Source organism: Ovis canadensis, chromosome 13, assembly GCF_042477335.2.
Source record: "Ovis canadensis isolate MfBH-ARS-UI-01 breed Bighorn chromosome 13, ARS-UI_OviCan_v2, whole genome shotgun sequence".
NCBI lineage: Eukaryota > Metazoa > Chordata > Mammalia > Artiodactyla > Bovidae > Ovis > Ovis canadensis.
Genome location: NC_091257.1, coordinates 67,369,185 through 67,383,366, shown reverse-complemented (window position 1 = coordinate 67,383,366; position 14,182 = coordinate 67,369,185). Strand labels below are relative to the sequence as shown.

At 43.2% G+C, this 14,182-nt stretch overlaps 1 protein-coding gene across 26 annotated transcripts in view; it reads left to right on the top strand.

Moving 5' to 3' along the window:
• Positions 1 to 902: 902 nt before the first annotated feature.
• The window catches only part of PTPRA (protein tyrosine phosphatase receptor type A), a 167,530-nt gene continuing 154,250 nt past the window's right edge, over positions 903 to 14,182 (top strand). For 9 of the 26 annotated variants that reach the window (XM_069548162.1, XM_069548143.1, XM_069548153.1 and 6 more), the window contains exon 1: positions 1,187 to 1,470. The gene's annotated coding sequence lies outside the window, so the exon portion shown is untranslated. Of the gene's footprint in view, positions 1,471 to 14,182 lie in introns of all 26 variants that reach the window. The other 17 variants (XM_069548156.1, XM_069548155.1, XM_069548170.1 and 14 more) reach the window with 12 other exon arrangements.

Below are 14,182 nucleotides of genomic sequence, written 5' to 3'. Positions count from 1 at the left end.
CTCCTGTGCTGAAATATCCCCTCCAAGAAAAAGGATTACTACCAGGAACAGACCCGTTCCCTCGGAAGCGCTGATCGTGGGACTCTGCCCAGCCACGGATGGGAGAGGGAGGCTGGCCGCCGCTCACCCCTGGCAGCTCAGGCTGCGGGTCAGGAATGAAGGATCTCCCAGCAAGCTGTGCTTGCACACTGCTGAGCAATGTCTCCCGCCTACGGACTTATGGTCACTCCTGAGAGGGTCCGGCTGCGTCCGAGGGGCCCTGCCTGAGGACTACAATCTGGGATGTCTCACTCGCCACCCACCACGACTGTGTAATCGGCCTTCAGCGATTCCTTAAGTCCTGCAGCCTGGGAAGCCACTTGCCGGGCATATCCACGGATGGCTTTGAGGTGCTTACCCGCGGCGGGAAGCGCTGGGGAGTAGGTCCGCGCCTCCCACCTGGTCCCAGTCCCCGACCCCAGGGGGAGACGCGTCTCCAGGCCCGCTCGAAGCTTTGAGCCTCTCCTTCCAGGCCAGACCTGTCGCAAACACCCTCCGCAGAGCACCGTGTGTAGTGTTTCTACCCAGCTCGACGCGAGTCAGGCCTGGATACGCGCATCTGGAAAGCCGCGGAGATTTCCCTTGGGCTCGGGTGGGGATGGCGTGGGCTAACTTGTTAAGATGACAGCCACGGTGCTAGGCGTCTTCCAGGGGCTATGCACGTTCACCACCTTCACCACCGAGAGCCTCTGTCTTTTAAATACATTGCAGCAATTAAAAAGCGGAGGGAGGGGGAGTTCTGGGGAACCCGTTTGGAGAGAGTGGAAAGAGTTTTGAGCTCCAGGTCTCCCCGATCGCTAAACATTGGTGTAACTTGTGTTTGGTCTCAGTTTCCGCATCTGTAAACTGGGAAGAAGACCTACGTCTAGGTGTGACTGTAGAGAAACGGAAGGTGTTGGTGCACAGTCGGCCGGTGCTCCCAGGGTCCTGTTTCCCCCAGGATTGGACCGCGGTGGGGGGACCGCCTCCCTGGCGGTCCGTGAGACCGTGAGACACAGAGACCTGGGCCTGCGCCCCAGGCCGGCAGGCTAGCGAGCGTTCGGAGGCGCGTAAGGGCGGGGCCCACGAGGGCCAGGGGAACGCCCTTTCGATCTGGGCCAACCAGAGCTCGTCTCTGAACCGCCAATGAGGAAGCTCCTTACAACCCAGGCCGGATCGGGAGCGAGGCTGAGGCGAGTGCGGCGCTGACAGAGACGCGCGCGCGCGACCCAGCTCGGACCCCGGACCGTCGCCGCCATCACCGCCGCCTGTCCAGTTGCTCCTCAGCCGCTTCTCCTCGCCATGGAGGCGAGGCCGCCACCGCCGCCGCGGGGTTCCAAGCCGCGGGCCGGGCGGTGGCCCTGAGGGCGTGTGGCGGGCCGAGACGCCGTCGCGGCACCGAGGCGGAGCCGCAGTCCTCGACCCCAGCGGTCCCGCCCAACGCTGGACTCGGTGAGTGTTCACGGCCGCCGCCACCCCGACGGGTTCCGGAGATGGGGCGGCGGTTCCCGGGCGCGGGTGGGAGGGGTGCCCAAATCCCTCTTTTCCGGGCAGGATCCATCCGGCTTCTCCAGGGATTCCACATCCTTGCGCTGTCCGTGGGGCTGGGGCGGGGGAGGGGGAGAGTCCCCGGAAACGCGCCCGCCCAGGGGCCGACCCCTCTCCACAGCCCTGGAACTTCGCGTGCATCCTCCTGGGGCCGGGTCGCTGCCATAGTTCATTCTGAAAGAAGAAATTTGGACAGTGAGATCAGAATTTGCTCAGGTCCATTTAATGGGAAGAAAGAGGAGAACTCCTGGCATGAGAAAATTTGCTCTTGCAGTGACCAACTTTTCTTTCCCCAGCCCCTCTCTTTTCTGTCCACTCCCTGCAGTTCAGGCTGCTAAAGAAGGAAGACGGGCTCAGAGCTGCCGAGAATTCAAAATGAGCCAACTGGGAATGCATGCCCCCTCCTTTTTACTTTCGTGAATAACACAAAGAATATCGTTTCTTGAGAAATTAGTTCCTAATTGTATTTCCTGAAGATAAAAAATAATAATGGCAGAGCTGAGCCCAGTGTTGAGCTTTCTTTCTTTTTTTTTTTTGAGGTCAGTGAATGATGTTTGTAAGACAGGAAAAGAAGAATATTCAAAACCTCTCTAGGAGGGTGAATGCCTTTAGAAGCCCTTGCTCAGGGATCCCTGCTCTAGAACCAGTCGCATCTCCAGAAAGATCTCTTGCCACCTGCTTGCTGTTAGGCAGCTCCAGAACGAGAAGGTGGTAGGCAAGGAGAGGACTGGTGGTGAAAGATGGATGAACATTGTGTCCTCCTGTTTGTGACCCCATGGACTCTAGCCTGCGAGACTCCTTTGTCGGTGGAATTCTCCAGGCAGTAATATTGGAGTGGGAGCCATTCCCTTCTCCAGGGGATCTTCCCAACCCAGGGAGGGAACCCAGGTCTCTTGCTTTGCAGGCAGATTTTTTACTGTCTGAGCCACTAGGGAAGCCCCTTGCTTGGCCATTCCTTTACAAAACACAGATCTGATGCTATCACTTGTTTACTTAAAACTCCCTTGCTTTTCTTTTGCCATAGGATGAATGAAGCCCAAAATGCCTTAACAAGTCATACAAGACCCTTGACAGCCTTGCTTCAATTTACTCTTATTTTTAGATTAATCCTTCAATCCTCCTTCCCTTCATCCCCTTCTCTGGTCATTCAGAATTGCTTGCCTGCCTTTTTTCACATTTGGATACTTTTGCTTGCTCTTTCTTCCTCACCTTTACCTGCTGAGCTCCACCTCTTTCTTTAAAGCTGTTTTCAGTTGAGAGGCTTGATGAGGGTAGGAGCTGTGTCTTGTTCAGCTCCCATGTTGAAAGCTTCTTCCTCCCAATTGTCTTATAGGTCCTGTCCCATCTCTTCCCCTGATGTTTACTTCCAGGTACCCACTTCCTGAGAGAATCTTTCTTGAGTGTTTCCTGCTTGGCATGCAGCCAGGCAGATAGAATGTTGAAGCCAGGACTTTTAGTACCTTGATTCCCCATCTACCCATGTCTGTCCTATCCAGCCCCATAAATAATTAGCAGGTAGGAACTGACAGGTCTCATATCCCACTGACCTTCAGTGTGCTCCACTGTCTTTGAAAGGCCAAAAGCCCTATGTTCTCTTTTTCACCTCTGCCTATCTGAAGTGCCCTGGCTAACATATACTCTGAGGCAGAGTGCAATCTAGGAGGCTGTTCACTGGGTACTTTTTAGATGCTGATTTACCATCTAAGTGAAATCTAGAACCAGAAAAGCCACTTCTCTGACTGTGCTACATTCATGGCGTTCTATTTGCCAGACAAAGTGCTTAGGATACAGAATAAAAGTGAGGAAGTCACATTTTTACCTTTGAGGAGCTCACAGCTTAAAGCAGGACAGGTGGATACAAATACTTGTCACAGATATTGTGAGGGTGTGATAATACCTTTTATTTGCCTTGTGTTAGGCTAGGTAATAAATGCTTTCCATGAATTATCTTACTTACTCCTTTCTACCCTTGAATAGTGGCTAATTCCTACTAGACAAGGGTGGAAACTGAGCCCATACAGTATGCTGATGAGAATAATCAGGATCTGAATCTTGGCAGTCTAGTTCCAGAGTATCTACCTAGCTGTATAGACAGCATTCCTTCTCTGGGTGGCCTGAGAAAACTTGACTGGGAGGAGGCCTTGGGTCATGAAGGATGGATAGGAGTTTATGTATGGTGGACAGGATACCGGAAAGAGGGAACAGCACAGGCAGGCTTGGAGGTGGAAGGAATCCATTGCCCTTGGGGAACAAGGAGAGGTTAAATGTATTTGGACTGGGTAGAGACAAGGGTGGGAGATGAGATTAGGTCAGCTTGAAGGGCTGTGAGTGCTGTGTTTAAGTTTGGGTGTGCATGCTCATCCGTGTCCAAGTCTTTGCAACCTCATGGACTGTAGCCCACGAGGCTTCTCTGTTTATGGAATTTTCCAGGCAAGAATATTGGAGTGGGATATCATTTCGTACTTCAAGGGCTCTTCCTGACCCAGGGATTGAACCCATATCTGCTGCATCTCCTGCATTGGTAGGCAGGTTCTTTACCACTGAGCCACCTGGGAAGCCCCAGAATTTGGGCAGTAGAGACTTTAAAGGAGGATTTTAGAGGCAGTCAGGGACTTGGGCAGACCAGGCTTTGGAAAAGTCACTCGGGGGCAATGTGGGGCCGGGTGCTCATGCCCTTCCAATTTAAGAGGCAATGGCCAGGACGCACAGAGGCAGAATCATGGCCTCTTAAACCCAGAGTGAGGTCCAAAGAGAATACTGCAGAGTTTTGAGAAAAAGATAATACTTAGGAGAAAAATTACAGCCGTTTGAAAGTATGTAGTAGAGAAATATCTTATTTCTACCTGACCTCCCCAGAGATGGTTGAAGTTTAGAGTGCGTGCTAAGTTGCTTCAGTCATGCCTGACTCTGCGACCCTGTGGACTAGCCCGCCAGACTCCTCTGTCCATGGGATTCTCCAGGCAAAAATACTGGAGTGGGTTGCTATGTCCCTCCTCCGGGGGATCTTCCGATCAAACCTGCGTTTCCTCCCTTGCAGGTAGATTCTTAACCTCTGAGCCACCAGGGAAGCCCATTGTGCTTATTTATTCTCTCAAGATGTGAATGGAACTCAAATGAATCTTTATCAGGGTGTATATCAGGATAACCTGGGATGCTTCTCCACATGCTTTCCTTCACCTGACCTTCTCCCCCTGTTTGATTTTATTCCGTTTCTTTCAATTTGCAGAGGGAGACATTGAGTCTTAGAAGGATAGAGTACTTGTGCAAGATGGTGGGTGGTGGTGGTTTTTTTAAGCAGCCCTGTTATTTGTATTCGCCCAGCATATTTCATTGGAAGTTCTGAGTTGATTTGTAAACGTTGTTGCATTGTTTTTCTCCACCTTCATGTGGAAAAAATGAGGTCCAGTGAAACTTAAGTTTTAAGCAAGAATTTGGCCAAATGTAGAGCCTTGTCTTTTTACTTCTTAACAAATGTCAAACCTGAAGAAATTTTTTTAGTGACTGAGTACAACAAAAGTAGCAATACTGTAACACTAACAATATAATTGAGCAACAAACCCATAAATAACAACATTAAAATTTATTTTAATATATTCTCTATAGAAAAGAAAATCCATTAAATATGAAATTGTATGTACTTTAAATTCATATCTATTTGTGTCATTGTATAGACATGCTGTGCATGCATGCTAAATCGCTTCAGTCGTGTCCAACTCTGTGCAACCCTATGGACAGCAGCCCACCAGACTCCTCCATCCACAGGATTCTCTAGGCAGGAATACTGGAATGGGTTGCCATTTCCTTTGATTTTTTTTTTTAATAGTTATTACCTTTTATCTGTACTTGGTAGGTAAAGTACATGCAGAATATGATTTTTGTATTTTTTTGTAATTTATTTTTATTTTTGACTATTCTAGGTCTTCATTGCTGAGTGTGGTCCTTCTCTAGTTGCAGAGTGGGGGCTGCTCTCTAGTTACAGTGTGCAAGCTTCTCGTAGTGGTTTTTTTGTTTGTTTGTTTGTTTTTTACTTCTTGTTGCAGAGCATGGCTGTAGGACACGAGAGCTCAGTAGTTGCAATGGATTCTTAACCACTGGACCACAAGGGAAGCCCTGATTTTTGTGTTTTTGAATAACATCAAACATTTTATTTTTACTTATTTATTATTTTAAATCACAAAATAACAGTCTATGCATTGATAACTGTAGTTTGTACAATCGTTTTTTATTTTCCTTTTTTCTCTCCCTTTTACTATTATAAATGGTACTTTTGAGCACCCCTGAAACACTTCTTTTGGATTATTTTCTTGGATTCTTTCCCTAAAATGGGATCACTGTATCAGGATATGATTTCATTGCTGGATTGGTGTGTAGAAAGGTTGAACTAGTTTACAACACCATTAACAATTTATTTGGCTCTATATCCTGACAATATAACCAGTACTATTAAATATAACCTAAAAATCAATTTTGTTAATTTTTTAAAAATGTAATAGTACTTTGAATTAGGTTAAATGTACGTGTCTTCAGGAAAACTTTAGAAAACTAAATGAGCTACTAAATGAGCTTTAGTAGCTCATTAAGGAAGCTATGACACACCTAGACAGTATATTAAAGAGCAGAGACATCACTTTACTGACAAAGGTCTGTATAGTCAAAGCTGTGGTTTTTCCAGTAGTCATATGGTTGTGAGAGTTGGACCATAAAGAAGGCTGAGCACTGAAGAATTGATGCTTTTGAATTGTGGTGTTAGAGAAGATTCCTGAGAGTCCCTTGGACAGCAGGGAGATCCAACCAGTCAATCCTAAAGGAAATCAGTCCTGAATATTCATTGGAAGGACTGATGCTGAAGCTGAGGTGGCAATCCTTTGGCCACCTGATGCGAAGAGCTGACTCACTGGAGAAGATCCTGATGCTGGGAAAGATTGAGGGCAGGAAGAGTAGGGGGTGACAGAGGATGAGATGAATGGGTGGCATTATAGACTGAGTGGACATGAGTTTGAGGAAACTCCAGGAGATAGTGAAGGACAGGGAAGCCTGGTGTGCTGCAGTCCATGGGGTTACAGAATTGGATATAACTGAGTGACTCAACAACAACAACATGGATGTGATGTCTGTCCTTATGGACTAATTTAGTAGGCAGACATTAATTACCTTATGGTAATTACAGATACGATCAGAGGGGAAGAATAGGATGTCTTGGGAGTGCCAGAGAAGTTCAACAGGTAAACAACACTTGCAGATTAAACAACACAAAATCCCTGAGCTAGGAAGGGTGTTGATACCTTAGGGTACCTAACTTGAGAGTTCACGTGAACCATCTTAGGGGTCTTGTTCAAATACCAAGTCTTGATTCAGCAGGTCTGAAGTGGGACTTGGGCTTCTCTGGTGGCTCAGTGATAAAGAGTCTGCCTGCCAGTGCAGGAGACGTGGGTTCGATCCCTGGGTGGGGAAGATCCTCTGGAAAAGGAAATGGCAACCCTCTCCACTATCCTTGTTTGGGAAATCCCATGGACAGAGGAGCCAGGCAGCTATAGTTGATGGCCTTGCAAAGTTGGAAATTCTTAGCAGCTAAACAACAGGGTGGGACTTGGGATTCTGCATTACTAAGAGGCTCCCTGGTGAGGAAGATGCTGTTTTGGGGTGGACCATGCTTGAGTAGCTAGGCCTAATTGAGAGCTTGGTTAGTATCAAAAGCTGAGTGACCATGGTGAGTAGTAGGGGGTAATTCTCTATCCTGGCTGCACTTTGAGTTTACCTGGGGAACTTAAACAGTCAGGGATGTTTAATAGCCCACCCCAGGCATTTTTATTACATAATAGTTCTGATTAAGGGACTGAGAGTATATATACATATATATTTTTTTAATTCCCTGGGTGATTCTAATATGCAGCCAGAGTTGAGAACCACTGGGCTAGAGAGAGGCAAGGACCAGAGTTCAAGGCCCTGTATGCCATACAAGTATTTTGGACTTGATCCTTAAGGCAGAGCTAAGCCTTTAAGAGATTTCAAAGAGGAGTAAACTGATCTGATTTGCAGTTGTGAAAAGTTCACTGTGGCTGCAGTCCAGAGCAGTAGTTTTCAGAGTGAGGTAGATAAGATGCTGGGATGCTGAATTTTTAATTATTTTTATCTCAAAATTGATAAAATATTACATTAGAGACTGTCACTGGTATCTCCTTTTGTCTATAGGTCAAACAATGTTAACATGTTAACTGCAGAACCTTAGATGTCCAGAAGAAAGAGAGGGCAGTTCTGCAGTAAGCGAGCAGAGCTGTATGCATACATTAAGTTTATGTTATCAAGTTTTATTAAACTGACTTTCACAAAACGAACAAGTGGCTTAAAATGATCCCTGCAAAGAAACCAGTGATTGAAGAAAATAATGCAAGCACAAGGAAACAAACAAAATGGCACAGTTGACCTTTGTCTAGCTCCTATTGTGAAGTCTTAGTGAGCTAATCAGCTTGCATTACATTGGAAAGTATAAAGAACCCTATGGACTTATATCCTCTGTTATTATAGGAATCTTCCTTTAAGATTGTGTAGAACCTGAGATGTAAAATAATAAAATATGAGGCCATGGCTAGTACCAGGCCATTTGAAAACTTAAGCATCTGAAGCATAAAGCTCTGCATTTTTTTTTCTCCTAATGATTTTTTTTTTTTTTTTAATTTACTTTTTGGCTGTGTTGGTTGTTTGTTGCTGTGCTGGGGTTGGCCGGGCGGGTTTGGGGGCAGGTGGGAGGTAGTTTTCATTGAGGTGCCCTGGCTTCTCATTACAGTGGCTTCTCTTGTTGCAGAGCATGGACTCTAGAGAATAGGCTCAGTAGTTGGAATGCACAGGCTTAGTTGCCCCACAGCATCTGAAATCTTTCTGGACCAGGGATCATGTCCCCTACATTGGCAGGCGGATTCTTAACCACCGGACCACCGGGGAAGTCCTCCCCCTGTGATGTTTAAAGTCATTGGCTGGGGAGTTCCCTGGCCGTCCAGTGGTTTGGACTCCATGCCTTCACTGCCCCGGCCCAGGTTCAATCCTGGTGGGGGATCTAAGATCCCTACAAGGCCTGGCAGTGCAGCCAGAAAGAAAAAGAAATAAAGACATAGGCTATTCAATCAGATGCTGTAAATAATTTTACTAACCTAATTATTAAAGTATCTATATTAGGGTTTTCTGTTCTTAGAAACAACAGAAAGGCATATACCATTGGCAGGTCTTCGTGTCTGCACTGGTACCCCCCCCACCCCACCAAAACTGCTGGTATTGTATATGGAAAATAATATATCAAGAAACTAAAATGTATCCCTTGTAACTCATGTAAGATGCATAGAAAATGTTGCTGAAGATTTGAACAAGCAATATTAGAACAAATTTTTCAGTGTGGGAGGTTTGCTGCTGCTTCTGCTGCTGCTAAGTCGCTTCAGTCGTGTCCGACCCTGTGCAGCCCCATAGATGGCAGCCCACCACGCTCCGCCGTCCCTGGGATTCTCCAGGCAAGAACACTGGAGTGGGTTACATGGTTTTAAAAGCATAGAAGCTTGTAGCATGTCTTAGTATTTGCTAGATTCTCTTTATTGAAAGAAATCCAAGAAAAATCACTTTTGTGGGCTACTAGAGGAAAGTTATACTGGAGAAGACGTTCTTAAGAATAAATGACTGCCTTCGTAACATTGCTGTATGGAATAATTGTCTAATGTCTTTCTTTCTTAGAGAGAAATGCTGTGGGATAGCATTTTCTTTGTAATTAAGAAAAAGCTTTATTGTGTTATAATTTACATATTATAAACGTCACCCTTTTAAAGTGTAAAGTTCAGTGATTTTTAGTATATTTGTGGAGTGGTGCAAATACTCACCATAATCTAATTTCAGAACATTTTCATCACACCAAGGAGAAGTCCTGCAGCCATTACCTTCACTCCCCATTCCACCCTCCCTCTAGCCCCTGGCAGCCCCTAGTCTTTCTGTCTTTGTGAATTTGCCTCTTCTGTACAGTTTTATAAATGGAATCATAAAATGTGGTCTTTGTTGACTGACTTCTTTTAATTAGCATAATGTTTTGAAGGGGAGTTCATTCGTGTTGTAGCATACATCCTTTTTATAGCTGAATAATACAATCCATTGTATGGATATATAGTTATTCATCAGTTAGTGAATTTTTGGGTTGTTTCCACTTTTTGGCTATTATGATTAATCTGCTGTGAACATACGTGTACAGGTACATGTGTGGACACGTTTTCATTTCTTTTGGATATTGAGTGGAATTGCTGGGTTAAATGGTTCTGTTAAACTTCTGAGGAGGAATTACCAAACTGTTTTCTAAAGCAACTGTGTCATTTTACATTCCCAGCAGCGGTGCACTAGGGTTCCAGTTTTTCCACATCCTCACTCAACATTTATTATGCTGTCTTTGACTATTAGTGGTGTGAAGTAATAGCTCATTGTAGTTTTGATTTGCATTTCCTTGGTGACTCATGATTTCATTGTGATTTTGTTGCAGCCATAAAAACTCATATTTTTACACATGAAGAACCTTGGAAACATAAATTTCTTACCTGATAAACGTATTCAAATATATTTCTAAAAATTTTCCAGATGAGCTACTAATGAAATACAGGACCTTGGCATTGATCATCAGCTGCTATTAAAACCAGTTGGGAACTTTATAATAGAAGGATCAGACAGACAGTCTTCTAATCAGTCTTAACATCTCTAAAATGGGTACAACCAAACTTTATGCTCCTCTGATGTGGTACAATAGGAAAAATATAACACCATTCATGAAATATTCCTTCTCCGCCAAACCTGACTGAAATTAATTACCTAGATCTAACAGTCAGTTTACAGAGTGTAATTAGAAAATTCAGAGTGGGAGGGATCTGATAGGAAAGATTAAGCCAGTTACTTCAAATAAATGGCAAGGGGAAAAGTGGAGAAATATTACAAGTTAGAGAAGATTTGAGACATATTAACTAAATGTAATGTGTAGATCTTGATTAGCTTCTGTTTCATACAGACCAACTAAAAAATATTTATGAGACATTTGGGAGTAATTTTAATACCACTTAATATATTAAATGATTTTTAAACAATTGTTTTATTATCATATAATCATATTTTTTATTATCATAAAGATATAATAGTATTATGTTAAAGATTTCTTTTCCCTAGAGATAAGTACTGAAGTATTTATGGATGAAACCATATGATGTCTGGGATTTGCTCTAAGATAACTCATTGTGTCTGAGGGTTGTAGATTATTTACCATTATTGATAAATCATTGACACTGGATACTTTGTATATAAGGGTTGGTTATAGAGTTTGCTCTTGCTTTTAGTTTTAGTGGGTTTCACATCTGTTCATTTGAAAAAGTAACATTTTTTGACTAGTTTTCAAGAGTAATTTTAAGAGCAGTTTCCTTTTCAAGGAAAGATAGATATTTGCTAGCCAAATTTAAAGGGAAATGTTTGTATAATTGAATGGGTTGGAAAAATAAATATAACAGTTTAGTAAGCACAGCCATAGTACTTCTTCCTTTTGGATCTATATTTCTTTCTGACTGTGATAGCTATTAAAACCAACTGTTGGGACTTCCTTGATGGTCCAGTGGTTAAGACTTCGTCTTCCAATGCAGGAAGTGTGGGTTTGATCCCTGATCTGAGAGCTATGATGCCTCATAACCAAAAAAGCCAGAATATAAAACAGGTAGTATTGTAATAGATTCAATAAAGAGTTTACTGGTCCACATCAAAAAAAAAAAAAAAGTCAAATATTGGTTTGAAACCAGACTTGCAGATTGCTTTGTCACAAAATATTAAAATGAGATTTTTCAAGCATAATGAGAAATATTTGATCCTATGGATCACACTAAATATTTTTAAAACAAGTTTAGTATCTTAGTAGTAGTAGTAATGGTTGAACCATTATTGCTGTCATTATTACATTTGGAAATGAATGAGTGTTTCTGTAGTATTTGTATATATTAGTACCTTTGTCATATTTATTGGGAAACATTTTGAGGATGTGCACATTGATCGATTGGCCAGTGTGCTGTCAAATATTTGTCCTTACTGTGGATAATGAATTGAACAGAGCATAGACACTCATTTGGTGATTGTTAAAGCAAGTTTGGCTAGGGATGATGGTGTTCTGGATTGCACTGTTTTTCTTTAGTCTTGTTACTGTAATTTTTGTAATTAGCTTTGCAGTTTTTGTAGAGAAATAAGACCAATAACTTTCACTTGCTCTTTAGTGTTAATTCAGCTTAACTGATTAAATTCATTCATACTCCTTTATTAGTGAATTTAATTTTCTTAGATATTTAGAAAACATTTATACTTTTAATCTGTCAAATACCACCAGTCCTTGACAAGTTAGAGTTACCACCTTAAGCAGAATCTCCTTAAGCACTTGAGCAGTACTACGAAATTAAATTTATTAATGTAGTAAAACAGAATCTTTTAAGATTTCCTGTGCTTTTCAATAGCTGAATCTGAATTTGTTGGTATTGTTCAGTTGCTTATTTGAGTACAGCTCTTTGCAACCCTATGGATGGCAGCACACCAGACTTCCCTGCCCTTCACTGTCTTCCAGAACTTGCTCAGACTCATGTCCATTGGATTGATGATGCCATTCAACCATCTCATCTTCTGTCGCCACCTGCTCCTTCTGCCCTCAGTCTTTCTCAGCATGAGGGTCTTTTCCAAAGAGTCGGCTCTTCTCATTAGGTGGCCGAAGGATTGGTGCCTCAGCTCCAGCATCAGTCCTTCCAATGAATATTCAGGGTTGATTTCCTTTAGGATTGACTGGTTTGATCTCCTTGCTGTCCAAAGGACTCTCTTGGACAACAAGGAGATCAAGTCCTCTCCAGCACCCAAATTACCAGCGTTTAAAAAAAATATCCTAAATTTAACTCAGAAGAACTGTAAGTTTGATATACCTCATCTTGTTGCTAACACCTTTTTCTGCTGGAGTTGTAATGCCACTTACCCAATTAAGGAGGACAGCTTTAGCATCTGTAAGAGAGCCTGAGTTACTAGATTGAAAATACAGAACCACAATGCAGTTACCTGTTGGTCAAAGGATCAAGACTGAGAAAACTAAAGGCTTTTTGTTTCCAGGATAGTTCTTAAGAGGTGCCCTTCCCTATATTAGACTTCTGAAGGGGAATCAATGCTTGAGGTTTGCTTTACAACCCTCTGTGTGTTTTATTTTATATTTTTTCAAATTAACCTCAGTATTTTTTTCTGAATCAGATTGGGCTTGTGTTTCTTTCATTTTTCCTTGTCGGACCTTATAGTTATTTTATTTATTTTTAATTGGAGGGTAGTTGCTTAACAGTGTTGTGTTGGTTTCTGCCGAACAACACCGTGAATCACCCGTAAGTATACACATACCTCCTCTGTCTTGAACCTCCCTCCCACCCCACCCCCCATAAAAGTGAAGTGAAGTTGTTCAGTCGTGTCCGACTCTTTGCGACCCCATGGGCTGTAGCCTACCAGGCTCCTCTGTCCATGGGATTTTCCAGGCAATGTCCTGGAGTGGATTGCCATTTCCTTCTCCAGGGGATCTTCCCAACCCAGGGATCGAACCTTGGTCTCCCACATTGTAGACAGACGCTTTACCGTCTGAGCCACCATAGTTATTTTAATTTGGGGAGTTGAAAGTGATTAGAGTTCATATCCTATACCTGATGCCAAAGCTTGAGTTAAGTAGAAAAGAGTAGCTTTATTACTTTGCCAGGCAAAGGAGGCCACAGTGAGCTAATGCCCTCAGAACTGTGTGTCCCCACTTGGGGAGGATAGTGAGAGGTTTTAAAGTAATTGTTCAAAGAGAGCATGATCGGTCCTTGGACATTGTTCTGATGAGTTAGTTGTAAGGTAAGTAGGAGTCAGCATCATCAACCTTCAGGTAGAACCAACGGGTCTGGGGTCATGCTTGTGAGCAGATTACCATCTTTAACTTCTCCCACCTGGAGAGGATTTCGGTGTCTGCAAAGTAGCATAAAGATACTGTTATAAATATCTGTTGATGGGGAAACAGGACCCTGCCCAAAAGCTGCTTTTGACTGTTTCTCCGTGATCTCACATCCCTCCCCTCCCTAACTAACAACTGCTTGAATCTGCCCACTGGAACTCAGAGAAGGTCATGGAGACTGAATGAAAGCTATTGCCTATAATCAAAGAAATGGGGGAAACAGAAAGGCTTTGTGCCCAGGAACCCTACAGGGCCCTGTGCCATACCATTACTTGCTGTTCTTTGTGAACATGGGCAAAGTACTTAACCTTAACTTTCTGGGACTGTTTCCTAATCTAATATATGGGTTCAACAGTAGAACTCTTTTATTGCATCTTTGTTTTAAGGATTAGATAGTGCACCCCAAGTGCTTAGCAGAGTTCTTCATGTGTAGTAAACTTTGAGTAAATATTTTACTGAAATAAAGTTTTCAACATTATAATGATCTTGATTTTGTCTTTCCTCCCTAGTAGTTGATGAGGATACAGTATTGCTCTAGCTGTATAATTGATCACAGAGTAACTTTTATCTTGCAAGAGTTTCAGTGCGGGGATAATGTGGCAAGGATGGGAGAGGAAGAGACAAGAGAAGAATTGAGTAAAT